Source organism: Phodopus roborovskii, unplaced genomic scaffold, assembly GCF_943737965.1.
Source record: "Phodopus roborovskii unplaced genomic scaffold, PHOROB, whole genome shotgun sequence".
NCBI classification, from domain to species: domain Eukaryota; kingdom Metazoa; phylum Chordata; class Mammalia; order Rodentia; family Cricetidae; genus Phodopus; species Phodopus roborovskii.
In genome coordinates, this window is record NW_026126571.1 from 29101874 (window position 1) to 29117799 (window position 15926).

Here is a 15926-nt window from a genome sequence, read left to right on the forward strand (position 1 = left end):
GATAGATGTTCTACAAGTACGAAGAGTCTATGGATGCCAGCCCAGGCTACTATACCCAGCATACACTCTCAATCACAATAGACAGAGAAAACAAGATATTTAATGACAAAACCAGATTTTTACAATATGTATCTACAAACCAGCTCTACAGAGAGTTCTGAAAGGAAAACTCCAATGAAAGGAAGTTAACTACACTCACAGAGACATGGGCAATAGATAATCCTACTTCACCAGAACCCAAAAAATAAAGCAGGGTAAATATATTCACAATATCACTGCCAACAACAAATCTAAAACAAACAAGAATTAACAATCAATGGTCCTTACTCACCCTCAACATTAATGGTCTTAACTCACCTATAAAAAGACACAGACTAACAGAATGGATACAAAGACAGAATCCATCCTTCTACTGCATACAAGAAACACATCTAAGCTTCAAAGACAGACATTACCTCATTTCCACAGGGTAAAGGGTTGGGAAAAGATCTTCTAATCAAGTGGACCCAAGAAGCAAGCAGGCATGGCTATCCTAATATCTAACAAGTTAGACTTCAAACCAAAATCAATCAAAAGAGATGAAAAAGATCATTTCGTATTCATCAAAGGAGAAATCCATCAGTCCAAAGTCTCAATTCTGAACATCTATGCCCCAAATACAAAGGCACCCACATTCGTAAAAGAAACACTACTAAAACTCAAAGCTCACATAAAGCCTCACACACTCATAGTGGGAGACTTCCAACACCCCACTCTCAACACTAGACAGTACCACCAGACAAAACTTAAAAAAAAAAAAAAAAAAAAAAAAGAACTAACAAAATTATGTCCCAGTTAGGTTTAACAGACATCCAAACACAAAAGAATATACCTTCTTCTCTGCTCCACATGGAACCTTCTCTAAAATTGACCACATACTAGGCAACATAACAAACCTCAACAGGTACAACAAAATTGGAATAGACCCCTGTATCTTATCAGACCACCATGTTTTAAAGTTAAAATTCAACAACAACACAAATCACAGAAACCCTACAAACTCATGGAAACTGAACAATGCGCTATTATACCATGCCTGGGTCAAAGAAGAAATAAAGAAAGAAATTAAAGATTTTCTAAAATTCAAGAAGAATGAAGATACAACATACCCGAATTTATGAGACACTTTGAAAGCAGTGCTACGAGGGAAGTTCATTGCACTAATTGCCCATATGAGGAAAATGGAAGATAGTCACATTAGAGAATTAACAGCACAACTGAAAGCCCTAGAACAAAAAGAAGCAAACTCACCCTGGAGGAGTAGACACCAGGAAATAATCACTTCAAGAGCTTAAAACAATAAAGTAGAAACCAGGAAAACAATACAAAAAAATCAATGTAACAAAGAGTGGGTTTTTTGAGAAAATCAACAAGATAGACAAACATTTATCCAAACTAACCAAAAATGTAGAGGGAGAACATGCATATTAACATAACAATGGACACCGAGGAAATCCTGACAAGTTTAGGTCATACTTTCAAAATCTATACTCCATAAAATTTGAAAATTCAAAGGAAATGGACACATTTCTGGATAACTAACACATACCAAAATTAAATTAAGAACATATAAGCAACTTAAATAGACCTATAACCCATATGAAATAGAAGCAGTCATCAAAAGCCTCCTAACCAAAAAAGAAAAAATAAAAAGCCCAGGGCCAGATGGCTTCAGTGAAGAATTCTACCAGAAATTCAAAGAGGAGCTAATACCAATACTCTCCAAAATGTTCTACACAATAGAAACAGAAGGTTCATTACCAAACTCACTTTAGGAGGCCAGAATTACCTTGGTACACAAGCCACACAAAGACTCAACTAAGAAAGAGAACTACAGACCAATACCCCTCATGAACATTGATGCAAAAATACTTAATAAAATCCTGACAAATTGAATCCAAGAACACATCAGAGAAATCATCCACCATGACCAAGTACGCTTCATCCCTGAGTTGCAGAGATGGTTCTACATACAAAAATCTATTAATGTGATCAACCACATAAACAAACTGAAAAAGGAAAACCACATAATCATCTTACTAGATGCTGGAAAAGCCTTTGACAAAATTCAACACCCTTTCATGATAAAGGTCTTGGAGAGATCAGGGATAACAGGAACATAATAAAAGCAATATACAGTAAACCAACAGCCAACATCAAACTGAATGGCGAGACATTTAAGGCAATTCCTCTAAAATGATGAACAAGACAAGGCTGTCCTCTCCATATCTCTTCAATATTGTACTTGAAGTTCTAGCTAAAGCAATAAGACAACAAAAGGAGATCAAGGGGATACAAGTTGGAAAAGAAGAAGTTAAACTGTCACTATTTGCAGATGATATGATAGTTTACTTAAGCGACCCAAAAAACTCTACCAGAGAACTCCTACAGCTGATAAACACCTTCAGCAACCTAGCAGGATACAAGATAAACTTTAAAAAAAAATCAGTAGCCCTACTATACACAGATGACAAAGGGGCTGATAAAGAAATCAGAGAAACATCACCCTTTACCATAGCCACAAACAACATAAAGTAGACACTGAGATCGACAATTAATAAATGGGACTTCCTCAAATTGAGAAACTTCTGTAAGGCAAAGGACACAGTTGACAAGACCAAACGGCACCCCACAAACTAGGAAAAAATTTTCACCAACCCTACATCTGACAGAGGACTGATCTCCAAAATATACAAAAAAAAAAAACTCAAGAAACTAGTCACCAAAACACCACATAACCCTATTAAAATATCGAGTACAGAACTGAAAGAGATTTCTCAAAGAGGGAATTCAAAAGGCTGAAAGACACTTAAGAAAATGCTCAACATCCTTAGCTATCAGGGAAATGCAAATGAAAACAACTCCTTACTCCTACCAGAATGGCTAAAATTAGAAACACCAATGTCAACTTATGCTGTAGAGGATGTGGATAAAGGGAAACATCCCTCCACTGCTGGTGGGAGTGCAAACTTATACAGCCATATTGGGGATCAGTATATCAGTATGGCAGTTCCTTAGGAGCATATTGGGAGTGGGGGGGCAGTTAGTGGAGAGGGAGCTAGGAGAAAGAGAAGGGGAGGAGAGGAAAAAGCATGTGGGACTAGGAAGATTGAGGCAGGAGATGAGAGAGAGAGAGAGAGAGAGAGAGAGAGAGAGAGAGATCCCATAAAAGAGTGAGCCATTATAGGTTTGAAGAGAAAACTGAACCTAGAGAAATGTCCAGAGACCTACAAGGATGACCCCAACTAACAATCTGAGCAACAGTGAAGAGGCTACCTTAAATGCCTTTCCCTGATAATGAGATTGATGACTAAATTATCATAAAGCCCTCATCTAGTAGCTGATAGAAACATTAGCAGACACCCACAACTAAACATTGAGCCGAACTGGAATCCAGATGCATAGATGGAGGAGAGATAAGAAAATTGGGACAAGACCAGGCTACAGAAACTCACAGAGACAGCTGACCTGAACAAGGGGAAGCTCATGGACCCCCAGAGACTGATAGCTGGGAAACCAGCATTGGACTGACTCAGACCCCCTGAATGTGGGTCTCACTTAGAAGGCCTGGGCAGTCTAGGGGACCTCTGACAGTGGAACCAGGATGTATCCCTGGTGCACAAAAGGACTTTGGGAGCACATTCCCCATGGAGGGATACTCCCTTAACCTAAAGGCAGGGCCTAGTCCCTACTCCAAATAACTTCACAGATTTTGTTGATCCCTTCTGGAAGGCATCACCCTTCCTAGGGAGTGGGGGGTGGGATGAGGATGGGAGGGTGATTGGGGGCATGGGTGGGTGAGAATGAAGGAGGGAGGGAGAGGAAACTGGGATCGATATGCAAAATAATAAGAAAAAATAATAAGAAGCACCAACACAGGTAAGAGAGAGGGAAAATCTAGAAAAGTAGAGCATTGGCTGGGGATGACCATGAGAAACAAATGTCTGCCATCTTCCTTTTGTCTATAACATGAACATACACAGACATCCATGCACACACGCACATGCACATGAATACATACCTGCACATGTGTACTTGCTAGATATTCATACATAAGTACATACATGCACATACATGTGCACACACACACACACAAACACATATACACTGAGACATGCCATCACAGGACATGACATCACAATTGGTTTCAATAGCTTCTGAGACCTCACAGGTTTAATACATCTTTGTCAGGGAGTGGAAATGGAATTGGGTCAGCTGTTATGTGTCCTCCCCACCTCTCCGGGACTGGCAACAGCTGGGAGCTCTGAATATTTTCTCCATGCTTTAATGGTTCTCATTTGTGGTGTGATTATAATAACGTCCCAGATCACTTCACAGTTTTTGAAGTTGTTGCAGAAAGTTAAAAACAATCATCAGTGCTGCCCAGAATCTATCACATAGTTGGTTGCCAAACCAGGAACTCTTGAGTTCTACATGAACAGGAATTCATGATTTATATCAGCAAAACACACTTTCTGGCATGTTAATTATTGATCATTACTGTGGCACATACCACTCTGTAGCAGTCAGATAGAATCAGCTAATAGCTCAGTCTACAGCACCATATAGACCTGGGCATTCTGATGCTTTTCTGCAATCACAGACTTGGGATAGGAGACAGGAGGATCAGAAATTCAAAAACATCCTCACCTACAAAGGAGGAGTTCAAGACAGCTCCAAACAAACAAACAAACAACAGAATGGGAACAGAGGACACGGTGTGGCTTCTTAGTACTGACTGCCACAAGGAACCTTGGAGGGTATCTAGTGCCATTTCGGGTCTGAGTAATGTGATCTTGAAACCCTAAGAGACTGGAGGCTGACACTGATCTGCAGTGAGTATGTGAGAAGGTATTTACACTTTAAACATTACTGAACACAGAAACATGACAGCATGATGCCCAGGCAAGGCTGGGGAGAAGTCAGTGTAGATACACTCCACATGTCCAAGAAGGCAGAGACAAACCCCGGGCCTCTTGGGTAAAGTCACCCGACAAAAGTAACAAAGCGAGGCTTCTAACAGTAAAACAGTCACACCCAGAGTGGAATTCACAGCAGGCCAGATTAATGGTTAATCAGATGAAGCAGAAGAAAAGACAGGCAAAGTAGAAAACAGGCCCCAAAGAGCTACCCCCTCTATTAGGCCTGCACAAGAGTGACTAGTTCTCTCTCTGTGAAGGCACAAAGAGAAAGCAACTCTAAATAAATGCTTCACAGTGAAATGCGCCCAGAGCTGGTTTTTAACCCATATGACGAGAAGTGTAAGAGCCCCAGTGATCTTCAACACAAAGAACGAAGAAAGCAGCACGCGAGCACTCCAGATTGCTTTACAGCAGGGAACAGGGGTTGCAGGCCTGAGAGGCAGACTGGGGAGTGAGGCTGCCGGCTGCCCTGTCAGTCTGCTGGGATCTGAGGGGGCTGAAAATGACCTTATGGTTTGATAACTTCATATGTGCATATAACACCCTTTCTTTCAGCACCACTTTCCCCTCCCAACTTCTCATCAAAAAGAAAAAGTAAACAAACCAAGAAGATGGGCGCAGCAGGGGCTCCCTGACCCTCCCTAGCCCAGGAGCCTGCACAGGACCTGCCCCTAATACAGGGGCATGAAGAGACTACACCTGGGTTATTTGGAGCTCAGTGACACTATGCATGCTGCAGGAACCTGCTATTCTGGGTCACAGTGACCTAGGTGACTGAGTTCTCAAACTTCCTGTTTAAGGATTCTGTGATTTCATTCCTGCAACATTTAAAATCATTTCTCAAGGGAAAAAATCCTAAAAACATGAAGTTTTTAAATATAGTCATGTTATATAAGAGTGAAAAGAAAAAGAAGAATTTTGTTAAGCTTCTTGTTTTGTTTTGGATTTTTGTCTCAACTCAAACCAGGAGATAATAAAGCAATAGTTTCATACACATACACAAGCATGCATATATATATATATATATATATACACACACATACTTATATGCATACTCTCATGCATGCATAAGCACTTACACATGTATATACAGACAAACACACATATATGTACACATGCACATATGTATACACTCATGCATGCATAAGTATATACACATGTATATAAAAACACATATATACACACATACACATGCATACCTATATATAGTCACATGTATATACACACAGAAATACACATACAAACACACATACATATATACATACACATATGTATATATACACACACGGATGTATATATACAGTATACATATATATGTACACAAGACATACACACACAACATACACATATAAACACACATGCATATAGGGATATGTACACATATAGGTACATTAATATATATATACATATAAACATATATAAATATATAGGTACACACTATACACACAAACTTAAACATGCACATACACACATATGCACACACAAAATCTGAGAGTTCACACTTATAATCCCAGCACTTGGGAGGGAGAGCAGGAGGTGGGTAGCTTGACTGACTTTTTATTCCAGTGCCTGGCTTGCAGCTATCTGATGCTGTCTTACTACTTGCTCTGGAAAGTTCAGTCTTTACCAAACTTAATACAGTTTCAGAAGTCGGCGTTGTTTAAAACCCACAATGCTCATTCCTTCTCTTAAAATGTTATCTGAATTGTCCCAAAGCTTTTGAATATGCTTCCTGCCTGGAGACTATTTCCATTCTATAACTATATCCTAGTCACTGTTAAAAATGTATTTATTTTGTAAGTTATAAAATGTATGGTAAATACAAACACAAAGATTAATCTATACCTCTGCTTCCAATAAACACTACATCTTTTCTTGGAAGAGTTTTCAACTACAAAACACAAATAATGTTACACAAAAATGTTTTTAAATTCACCAGAGTACAATGGGGTGTACAATATGATAAGGGATGGAACTGAGAAATTGAAGTAAGCTAAAGAGAAACTCCCAAGGTGGCAGAGAAGTCAGCAGCTTTGTGTCTGGCTGTAATGCACTGGTGAATATCAGAATACATTTTTGAGCAACAATATCCACAGCATCTAACTAAAACATAAAGCAAGCTGGAGCTATAGAAAGGCATTAGGGATGAGCTGTAGCTGCAAAGCTGTGAGGGCTCTTGTCAGGGAGGAAAATGAACTGAGGTGAAGCTGGGCATCGGTGGCACACACCTTTCTACCCAGCACTTGGGAGGCAGAGGCAGGCAGACTTTGTGAGTTTGAGACCAGCCTGGTCTACAAAAGCTAATTCTAGGAGGTGAAGCCACTCTTCACTTCCTGACAGAGGCGTCACTGAAAAACCTTTGGAGAGAGAACACTGAAGTCATGGTCCCACCCAACACTCAGGCTTCTCAATATACCATCAAGGACAAAGGTCTAGTAGTGTGAGCAGCCTGATCCTCTAACAGTGGGGATCCAGGCCCAGGCTCACTGGATCAAGTGAACTGCTCTGAAGCCTGTTAAGCAGAAGTAAGTCCCCTACAAACAAAAAGGACCATAAAAATTCTAGCATCCAGGAATACTAATAAGATAAAATAACTAAGACAGAGCAAGAGAAAGGGGTGGGGGAAAAGAGACTGACACTATCTGACACTGACAGAGACGTTATCGCATTGTACATAACACGTGTAGGTGGGTATTGCAATCATTTTCTATGCCTTGAACCTTGGGAGGAGGGGATGAACATTCCACAGTCTCATGATCTTGGCACTCTGACCAGTTATGAGCCTCTGCATTAATTAATCCCCATCAGCTGCCAATGTCTCCTCAGTTTCATGCTTTCTGGGCTGTGGCAGGGTGAATAATAGACTGGTACCTGGGGAGGGTTAACCAAAAGTGAGCCCCAGCTCCTTAACAAAGGACCATCCTCTTCATCTACTGAATCCCACATCAAGCCTGTTCTGGGAAAGGATTAAGGAACTTTGTCTTTTTTTTAATTTTTTTAATTATTATTTTTTTTTCTTATTTTACATACTGATCCCAGTACACTCTCCCTCCCATACTTCCATGCCCCTGCCCCCCCTACCCATACCATTCCACAGGAAGGGTGAGGCCTTCCAAGAGGGTTCATCAAAATCTGTCAAGTCATTTGGGGTAGGGTCTAGGCCCTCCTTCCTGTCTCCAGGGTAGGGGAGTATCTCTCCATGGGGAATGTGCTCTCAAAATCCTTTTGTGCACCAGGAATACATCTCAGTTCCACTGTCAGAGGTCCCATAGACTGCTTAGGTCTTATAAACATATACTACTCAGCAGAAAAAAAAAATAATAATAGAATCTTGAAATTCGCAGGCAAAGGATGGAACTTGAAGAAACCATCCTGAGTGAGGTAACCAGTCACAAAAAGAGGAACATGGTATGTACTCACTCATATATGGATTTTAGACATAGAGCAAAGGATCAGCAGTCTATAATTCACACTGCCAGAGAAAGTAGGATACAAGGAAGAACCTAAGAGAGACATACAAGGCCCCCCCATAAAAGGGGAAAGGAACAAGATCTCCTGAGCATATTGGGAGTGGGGGGGGGCAGTGAGTGGAGAGGGAGTTAGGAGAAAGAGGAGGGGAGAAGAGGAGAACATGTGGGTTTAGGAAGATTGAGTCCAGGGAGGAATAGATGAGAGCAAGAAAAGAGATACCATAATAGAGGGAGCCATTACAGGTTTGAAGAGAAAACTGACTCTAGAGAAATGTCCAGAGACCTACAAGGATGATCCCAGCTAACAAACTGAGCAACAGTGGAGAGGCTGTCTTAAATGCCCTTCCTTGATAATGAGATTGATAATTAACTTATATGCCATCATAGAGCCCTCATCTAGTAGCTGATGGAAACAGAAGCAGACACCCACAACTAAGCACTGAGCAGAACTCCTGGAATCCAGTTGCAGAGAGAGAGGAGTGATAAGTAAAGGGGTCATGACCATGCTGACCTGAACAAGGGGGAGCTCGTGGACCCCCAGACTGATAGCTGGGGAACCAGCATTGGACCAACCCAGACCCCTTGAAGGGACTTTGTCTTAATCAACCCCTTACAAGTGTTTTACAAGGGAAGAAGTTGCTTTTTTGATCTTACTGACCTATAAAAGCAAACAAAACCACAGGCAGGATATTACAAGCCCATGTCCACATGTTGCCTTCAACATGCTTTTTGGTCACTTGTTACTTTTGACATTGTTACTTTCAGGAGAGGTCTTCAATCTAATTACCACCACCACCACCAACAGCAGCAACAACACCGTACATACACACTGTTTTAAGTTGGGGTCAAGGAGAAGATATAAGAAGAAACAGTTTAAGGTTAAAGCTATGCATTGTTTAGTTTATAAAAATTGACATGAGGAGTCCATGGCATAGTAAGACTGATTACTTTGTTTTTTATTAAAGGCAACTTATATCAAACAAGCTGAGTACACAGGACATGGATTTAAATGATCTCAAAGCAAATGAGTAACTTGATTACTGTTGTACCCAAACCCTGAACACCCAAAATCACCAAGAGACCCAATCTGATGCAAAAGCAAATGAGACTTTAATTTTCCGAGTTAACTCGGGTTCTGGGTTCCCCTGTCTATCCAACACAGTGGTGAAACAAGAGGGCCTCCAGCAGCAGTGGGGCAGGGAATAAACTGGGGTAGAGCAAGGGAGGTCTGGAGGTCCGCTGGTTGAATAGCAGCAGTCTCAGGATTGCTGCAACTCTGGACTTGGGCAACCTGTCCTGTGCTGATTGGTCAGCTGCATATGCAGGAAGGTTTCTGTGCCTAGAGGCCATCTCAGGGTAGTAGCAATGCTCTGCATTGCACAGCCCACCAGCTAACTTCTGATTGGTTCCTCAGGTGGCTTCCTAGTAATTAGGGCAAGGTATGGCAAGGTCAAGAGTTCATCACAAGTTGCTAAGTCAAGGCCCTATGTCTTCCTAGGTCTTTTCTGAAGTCTGTCTTGGCTGCCAAAGCTGGGAGCTGGGTGATGGTCTGGGCCCTTTATTACCTCTTCCGTTACAAGATTGGTCAAAAGTTTTATTTACTAAGGCAAGCAATAGCAAACACTGCAGAATTTTCAGGCCCACAGTGGGTGCCTCCATGAGAGTGTAGGAGAGTTGACTGGCTTGATGCCCTGTAGGCTTTGTACAGGAAAGCACAGCTCCTGTGAGTTCGCCGAGCAGAAAGAAGAGGTGGGAGTGTGGGGAGATGGAGAAGACAGAGTGCGCAGTAGATTGTATCAAAACACGGCGCTATAAAATCCAACAATAAATGCAAAATGAAACAAAACCATCAACAATATTTGTAGAGGATCCTAGTTTATAAGGCAAAATCCAACTATTAGAATATACCTATAAACAAAATTAACTATTAGAATATACCTATAAAGCCACTAAAATTTACTACCTGGTCTTTCTCAAAGACTGGCTATCAGGGAGCAAAAATATTAAAAGGTTTGCAAAACTTGATTAAGTTGCTGGGGTATACAAAGATACTGTGGAATACACCTTTTCTTTTTTTCTGTTTTTTCTTTTGCGCATGAACTAATTTTCAAAAGCTCTAAAGTTTGGCTGTAACATTAACCTTAACAAATTAAAATGATTGAATTCAAACAAATTCATTTCCTCAAAAGGCAAAAGAAATTGCTAATGAAATTAAAATGTAAACAGTCCATAACTTTTGAGGATTCTTACGTGGTTTTTTTTTTTTTTTTTTCTCCTTTTCTCTTTTTTTCTTCCCCTTTCTGGCATGAAAGCAATACATGTTGGGCCATGTTTGAATTTAGTGTTCCGATCATTTGACAAGCTATGATGTGAAATGATGTGAACTCCCTACTCTCTGGAGATAGTGGTAGCAAGCATGCAGAATTGCCCCTTGCCCCATGTTGCTACACACCCATCTCTGTGTGCTGCAGTGAGGAAGTGTGGGCTCACTAGGTTAGGCATGTTCAATGCACATTCAAGTTGCAGCGCTTTTGATTTACAATCTATTTTGATATTTTCCAATATCATGTTATGACAAATGCCTCAGCATGTAATCTTACCACGCATCAAGGAGAATGTACATGCTTAATGTTTAAAACTAAGTCATGAAGTCTAATATAACCACTGGTAATGTTAAGAGTTCTCCATGGTAACTAAAACATCTTCAATGAAAACACTACAGCCTAAAACTCATGGGGTATGTCTAAAGTTATACTATGATTAAAATATAAAGCATTGGTTGCATATACTAGAAAAATAGGAAATGCCAGCAACAATCAAAAGATTCAGTAAGAAGCTATAGGCACATGGTGGTGTAGATCTGTTACCCCAGGTTGGAGCAAAAGGAACAAGCTGAATTTAAAGCTAGCCTAGGCTATAAGGTAAGATTCTGCCTCATGCAAACAAATAAACAAATTAAACAAAAGGGAAGGAGGAGAAAAGAAAGGAAAAAAGAAGGGAAGGAAGGGGTGGTGTGGTGTACTGGGATATTCACTTTGTCTCCTTCTGTGGCACTGACCACGCCCATTGGGGGGTGGAGCCAGGGGCGGAAGTGACCTGTGGAAGGAGGTCAAAGGAGGAGCCAGAGAATGCTCTCTTGCTGGTGGGTTGCAGAGAGGAGAGCATCCAGTGGAACTTGCTGGTGTTCATCTGTCTAGGTTGTAAGTTATTTCTCCCTGAATAAACATCTATTCTGACTATTTGTTTATCCTGATCCTTATTTAACTGCAATAGGGTGGGGGAAAAGGAAAGGAGGGAATAAAAGAAAAAGAGAAGAGAAAACTAAATTTCTATCTTTATTTTAAACATTTTGAACATGCTCTATCTTGCACTCTGTAGCCTGTAGCTCTCAGCCACATTCTGTCTGTCTGTCTGTCTGTCTCTCCCTCCCTCTCTCTCTCTCTCTCTCTCTCTCACACACACACACACACACACACACACACACACACACACACTGCTACTTGCAGTCACCCTTGCTTCTCGGGTTTCTTCAGGCTCTGCCAGGGGCAGGAAGGCTCTGCCAGTTAGCAGCATGAAGTCATCACAGAGGCAAGAGGCACAGCTTTAGGCAGGTGTGACTGTGGTTTTTTGCGGTTCCTGCTGGAGGGGCCAGGGCAATGCAGCTTAACCTGGCTGTCTCAATTCTTCTTTCTGGGGACCTCTCAAAGCATAGAGAGCAGAGGGAGCATTTGAGCTGAAGAGAAATCCATCCAGAGGGTGAGACTGGTCTGGCTCACAGGGCAACCTTTCCTCCCAGAGCAGAGATGTGGGGTGCAGAGTTATGGCTCCTTCTCTGATGAGCTAGGGACCTGGGAGGAGGCAGGGAGCTCATTTATGCTCCCTCCCATTCCAAAAGGACTCACTTCTGATTCTCACCCCAGAGACAGCAGATGTACCCATGGGCTGTGTAGAGAGGCCTGGCTCTCCATAGTCATGCTCGATGCTCTCAGTTTTTAGTTCAGGACACAGCACATATGCTCTCCCCTGTGCTTTTCATAAGCAGCTGCACAAGAAAAGGTGCTTGCTGCATTTGCTCAGACAAACAGGGATATAAGGTTTCCTCGGAAGGGTTTAAATGTTAAGATTTCAGGTGCCATCAACAGTTAGATGATCGTGTGCATTGGCTTGCTCATTCTCACATGGAAAGATCAAGAAACAGTAAAACTAAGAATTCCAAAAGATTCTTCTTAAACAAAATCATGGCCTGTTGCTCCCTAATCAAATCCCCAGTCCTCCCTGGCCCCCCTCTCCAGTCTACACTTGTCCAGAAGGGCTCAGGCTCTGTATAGCCTGCCCTTCACTCTCAGATGCCTCTCTGTCTCCAGTCACCTCTTCTGGGCAATTGCTAGACTTTTCAAATGTAGATGAACTGGCTTCCTTCTGATGACATCCATCCTACCCACCCCCATTCCTGATACAGGACCTCCTGTGACCACCCTGCTGTGTGTCATTCAGTGTTCACCTGGCCCCTTGGCTCCCTAGGGCTGTGCTGCTCCTCCATCCCCCATGGGAAAGCTAACAAGATGCTCACTGCAGGAGTGAAGCTATCAGAGGAAACTGCACCCTGGCGAGGCTGCCTTCTGCTATCCAGAACTCTGTTAGTCTTGCTGTTCTTTTTATCTTTTCTGGGGTTTTGATTTTATTGTTTGTTTGTTTTAGACAGGGTCTCACTATGTAGACAAGCTGGTCTGCAGACAGTTTAACCTGTCCCTGCTCTGCCTCCCCAGTGGTGGAATTACATGTGCACCACCACATCCTCCTATGCTGTTTTTTTTCCTGGACAGTGAGACCTAAGAGACTGCTTTTGGCTGATGACACATAAGTCACAGGCATATACATGCTGAGATTTTGAGATTCCCATGCTCAAATGACTGTTGAAGGAGACCAGTAGTGAAAGTAGTCATGCTAGCAAATATTAATGAACCTCCAAGCAGGACAAATACAGATTCCATTAGTTAAAAAAAAACTAATAAACACTACAGAATACTCATATTCATACAGAAAGATAAAAATAGTAAGCATAAATAAAATTGATCAATATGAATATATACTACCAGGCACATGATTTTACACATGACTTTTAGAGGGAAAAAATCATAAAAATGTATTATAAAGGCACTTTAGAAATTTCATGACAAAGTGGCTGTATCTCAAGATCCAGTTATTCCGCTCTTAGGCATATACCCAAAAGATGCACATTCATTCAACAAGGACATCTGTTCAACTATGTTCATAGCAGCATTATTTGTAATAGCAAGAACCTGGAAGCAACCTAGATGTCCCTCAACTGAAGAATGGATGGAGAAAATGTGGTACATTTGCACAATGGAGTACTACTCAGGGAAAAAACACAATGGAATCCTGAAATTACAGGCAAAAGGATGGAACTAGAAGAAGCCATCCTGAGGTAACCCAGTCACAAAAATACAAACATGGTATGCACTCACTTATATATGGACTTTAGACATAGAGCAAAAGATTACCAGCCTATAATTCACACTGCCAGAAAAGCTAGGAAATAAGGAGGATCCTGAGAGAGATATACATGGTCCCCCGGAAAAGGGGAAAGGGACAAGATCTCTCCAGCATGGAGCATGGAGGGAGGGGAGAGGGAGTTAGGAGAAAGAAAAGGGGAGAATAAGAGGGGAGAGGTAGGCCTGAGGGAACAGGATTGAGACAGAAAAACAATAGAGGAGAACAAGGAAAGAGATACCATAATAGAGGGAGCCATTATAGATTTAAGGAGAAATCTGGCACTAGGGAATTCCCTACAAGAATGACCCTAACAATATAAGCAATAGTGGAGAGGCTACCTTTAATGCCCTTCTGTGATAATGAGATTGATGACTACTTTATATGCCATCCTAGAGTAGTCACCTAGTAGTTGATGGAAGCAGAAGCAGACACCCACAGCTAAATACTGAGCGGAACTCCTGGAATCCAGTTACAGAGAGGAAGGAGTATTGTGGTTAAATAAGGATCAGGATAAACAAATAGGCCGAATAGATGTTTATTCAGGGAGAAATAACTTACAACCTAGACAGATGAACACCAGGAAATTCCACCCGATGCTCTCCTGTCCGAGTCTCACCAGCAAGAGAGCTTTTCCGGGCTCTTCCTCCGACCTCCTTCCACAGGTCACTTCCGCCCATGGCTCCACCCCCCAATGGGCGTGGTCAGTGCCACAGAAGGACTATCTCACTACAGAGGAGTGATGAGCAAAGGGGTCAAGACTAGGCTGGAGAAACCCACAGATTCAGCTGATCTGAACAAGGGGGATATCACACCCCAGTCTGATAGTGTAAGCTTGGAAAAATTTAGCCTAATTTTCCCTAGACTCTGCCCCCTAGCAGTGAGTAGGCAAAAGGTCATTCTTGACTGATTACGACAGGGCGGTTTTACAATAGCACCTGTGAGTGAATGAGAACAGGAAATGAGCCTTGTCACACTACCCAGGAGCCCTAGCAAAAGCAGACTTCCTGGGCTAAGCACGGGCTTGGATAGTTCAAATTGATTGGTCCACACTGGATGCTATGAGATAATTGGTTTGTGATGCACAGGCTTTTTTGTAACCCTATAAAAGCTGTCTGAACCCTGTACCCAGGGTTCCCAGTCCTCTATCCCACATGGATTATGGCTGCGGACCCCAGTGCACTGGAATATAAAAGACCTTATGCTTTTGCATCAAGACTGCTTCTCGTGAGTGATTTGGGGAGCCGCCTTTCCTGAGTCGGGGCATGAGGGTTCGAGCCCTCCGCGGGTCTTTCATTAGCTGGGAAACCAGCATAGGACCGACCCAGACCTCCTGAACGTGGGTGCTAGTTAGGAGGCAGTCTATGGAGCATCTAGTAATGGATCAATATTTATCCCTAGTATATGAATGAACTTTGGGAGCCCATTCCACCTAGAGGGATATGCTCTCAGCCTAGACACATGGGGGAGGGTCCTGCCCCAAATGATATGACAGACTGATAAGACTCCCTATGGAAGGCCTAGGCCTCCTATTCTCTGGGGAGCAGAAATGGGATGGGCTGGGATTTGATCAGGGGTGATAGGGGAGGATGGGAGGGTGAGGGAACTGACATGTAAAAACAACCTTGTTTCAAATTTAAATAAAAAAAGGAGGGGAAAAAAAGAATGTAAAAGTAAAACCAAAAAAAAAAAAAAAAATCCCCAAAAACCAAAAACACAAACAAACAAAAATCCAAAACTAAACAAAACAAAAAAAGTTCATGAGAAAGTGAGTTCATAGATGTCCTTTTAGGGATAGACATATTCTTAGTAAAACTACCGGGAACAGTCAAGTACCAAAAGCACTCATCTTGCAATTGCACCTAACTTCATAGGTGTATTAGAGGCACTGCTGAAGAGCTCTGACTAGCTCATGAACTTGGCTAATAATATTCTATTTTAGGGTTCAATGGTTTGTGCAATAAATTTTTATAGCTCTTATTGC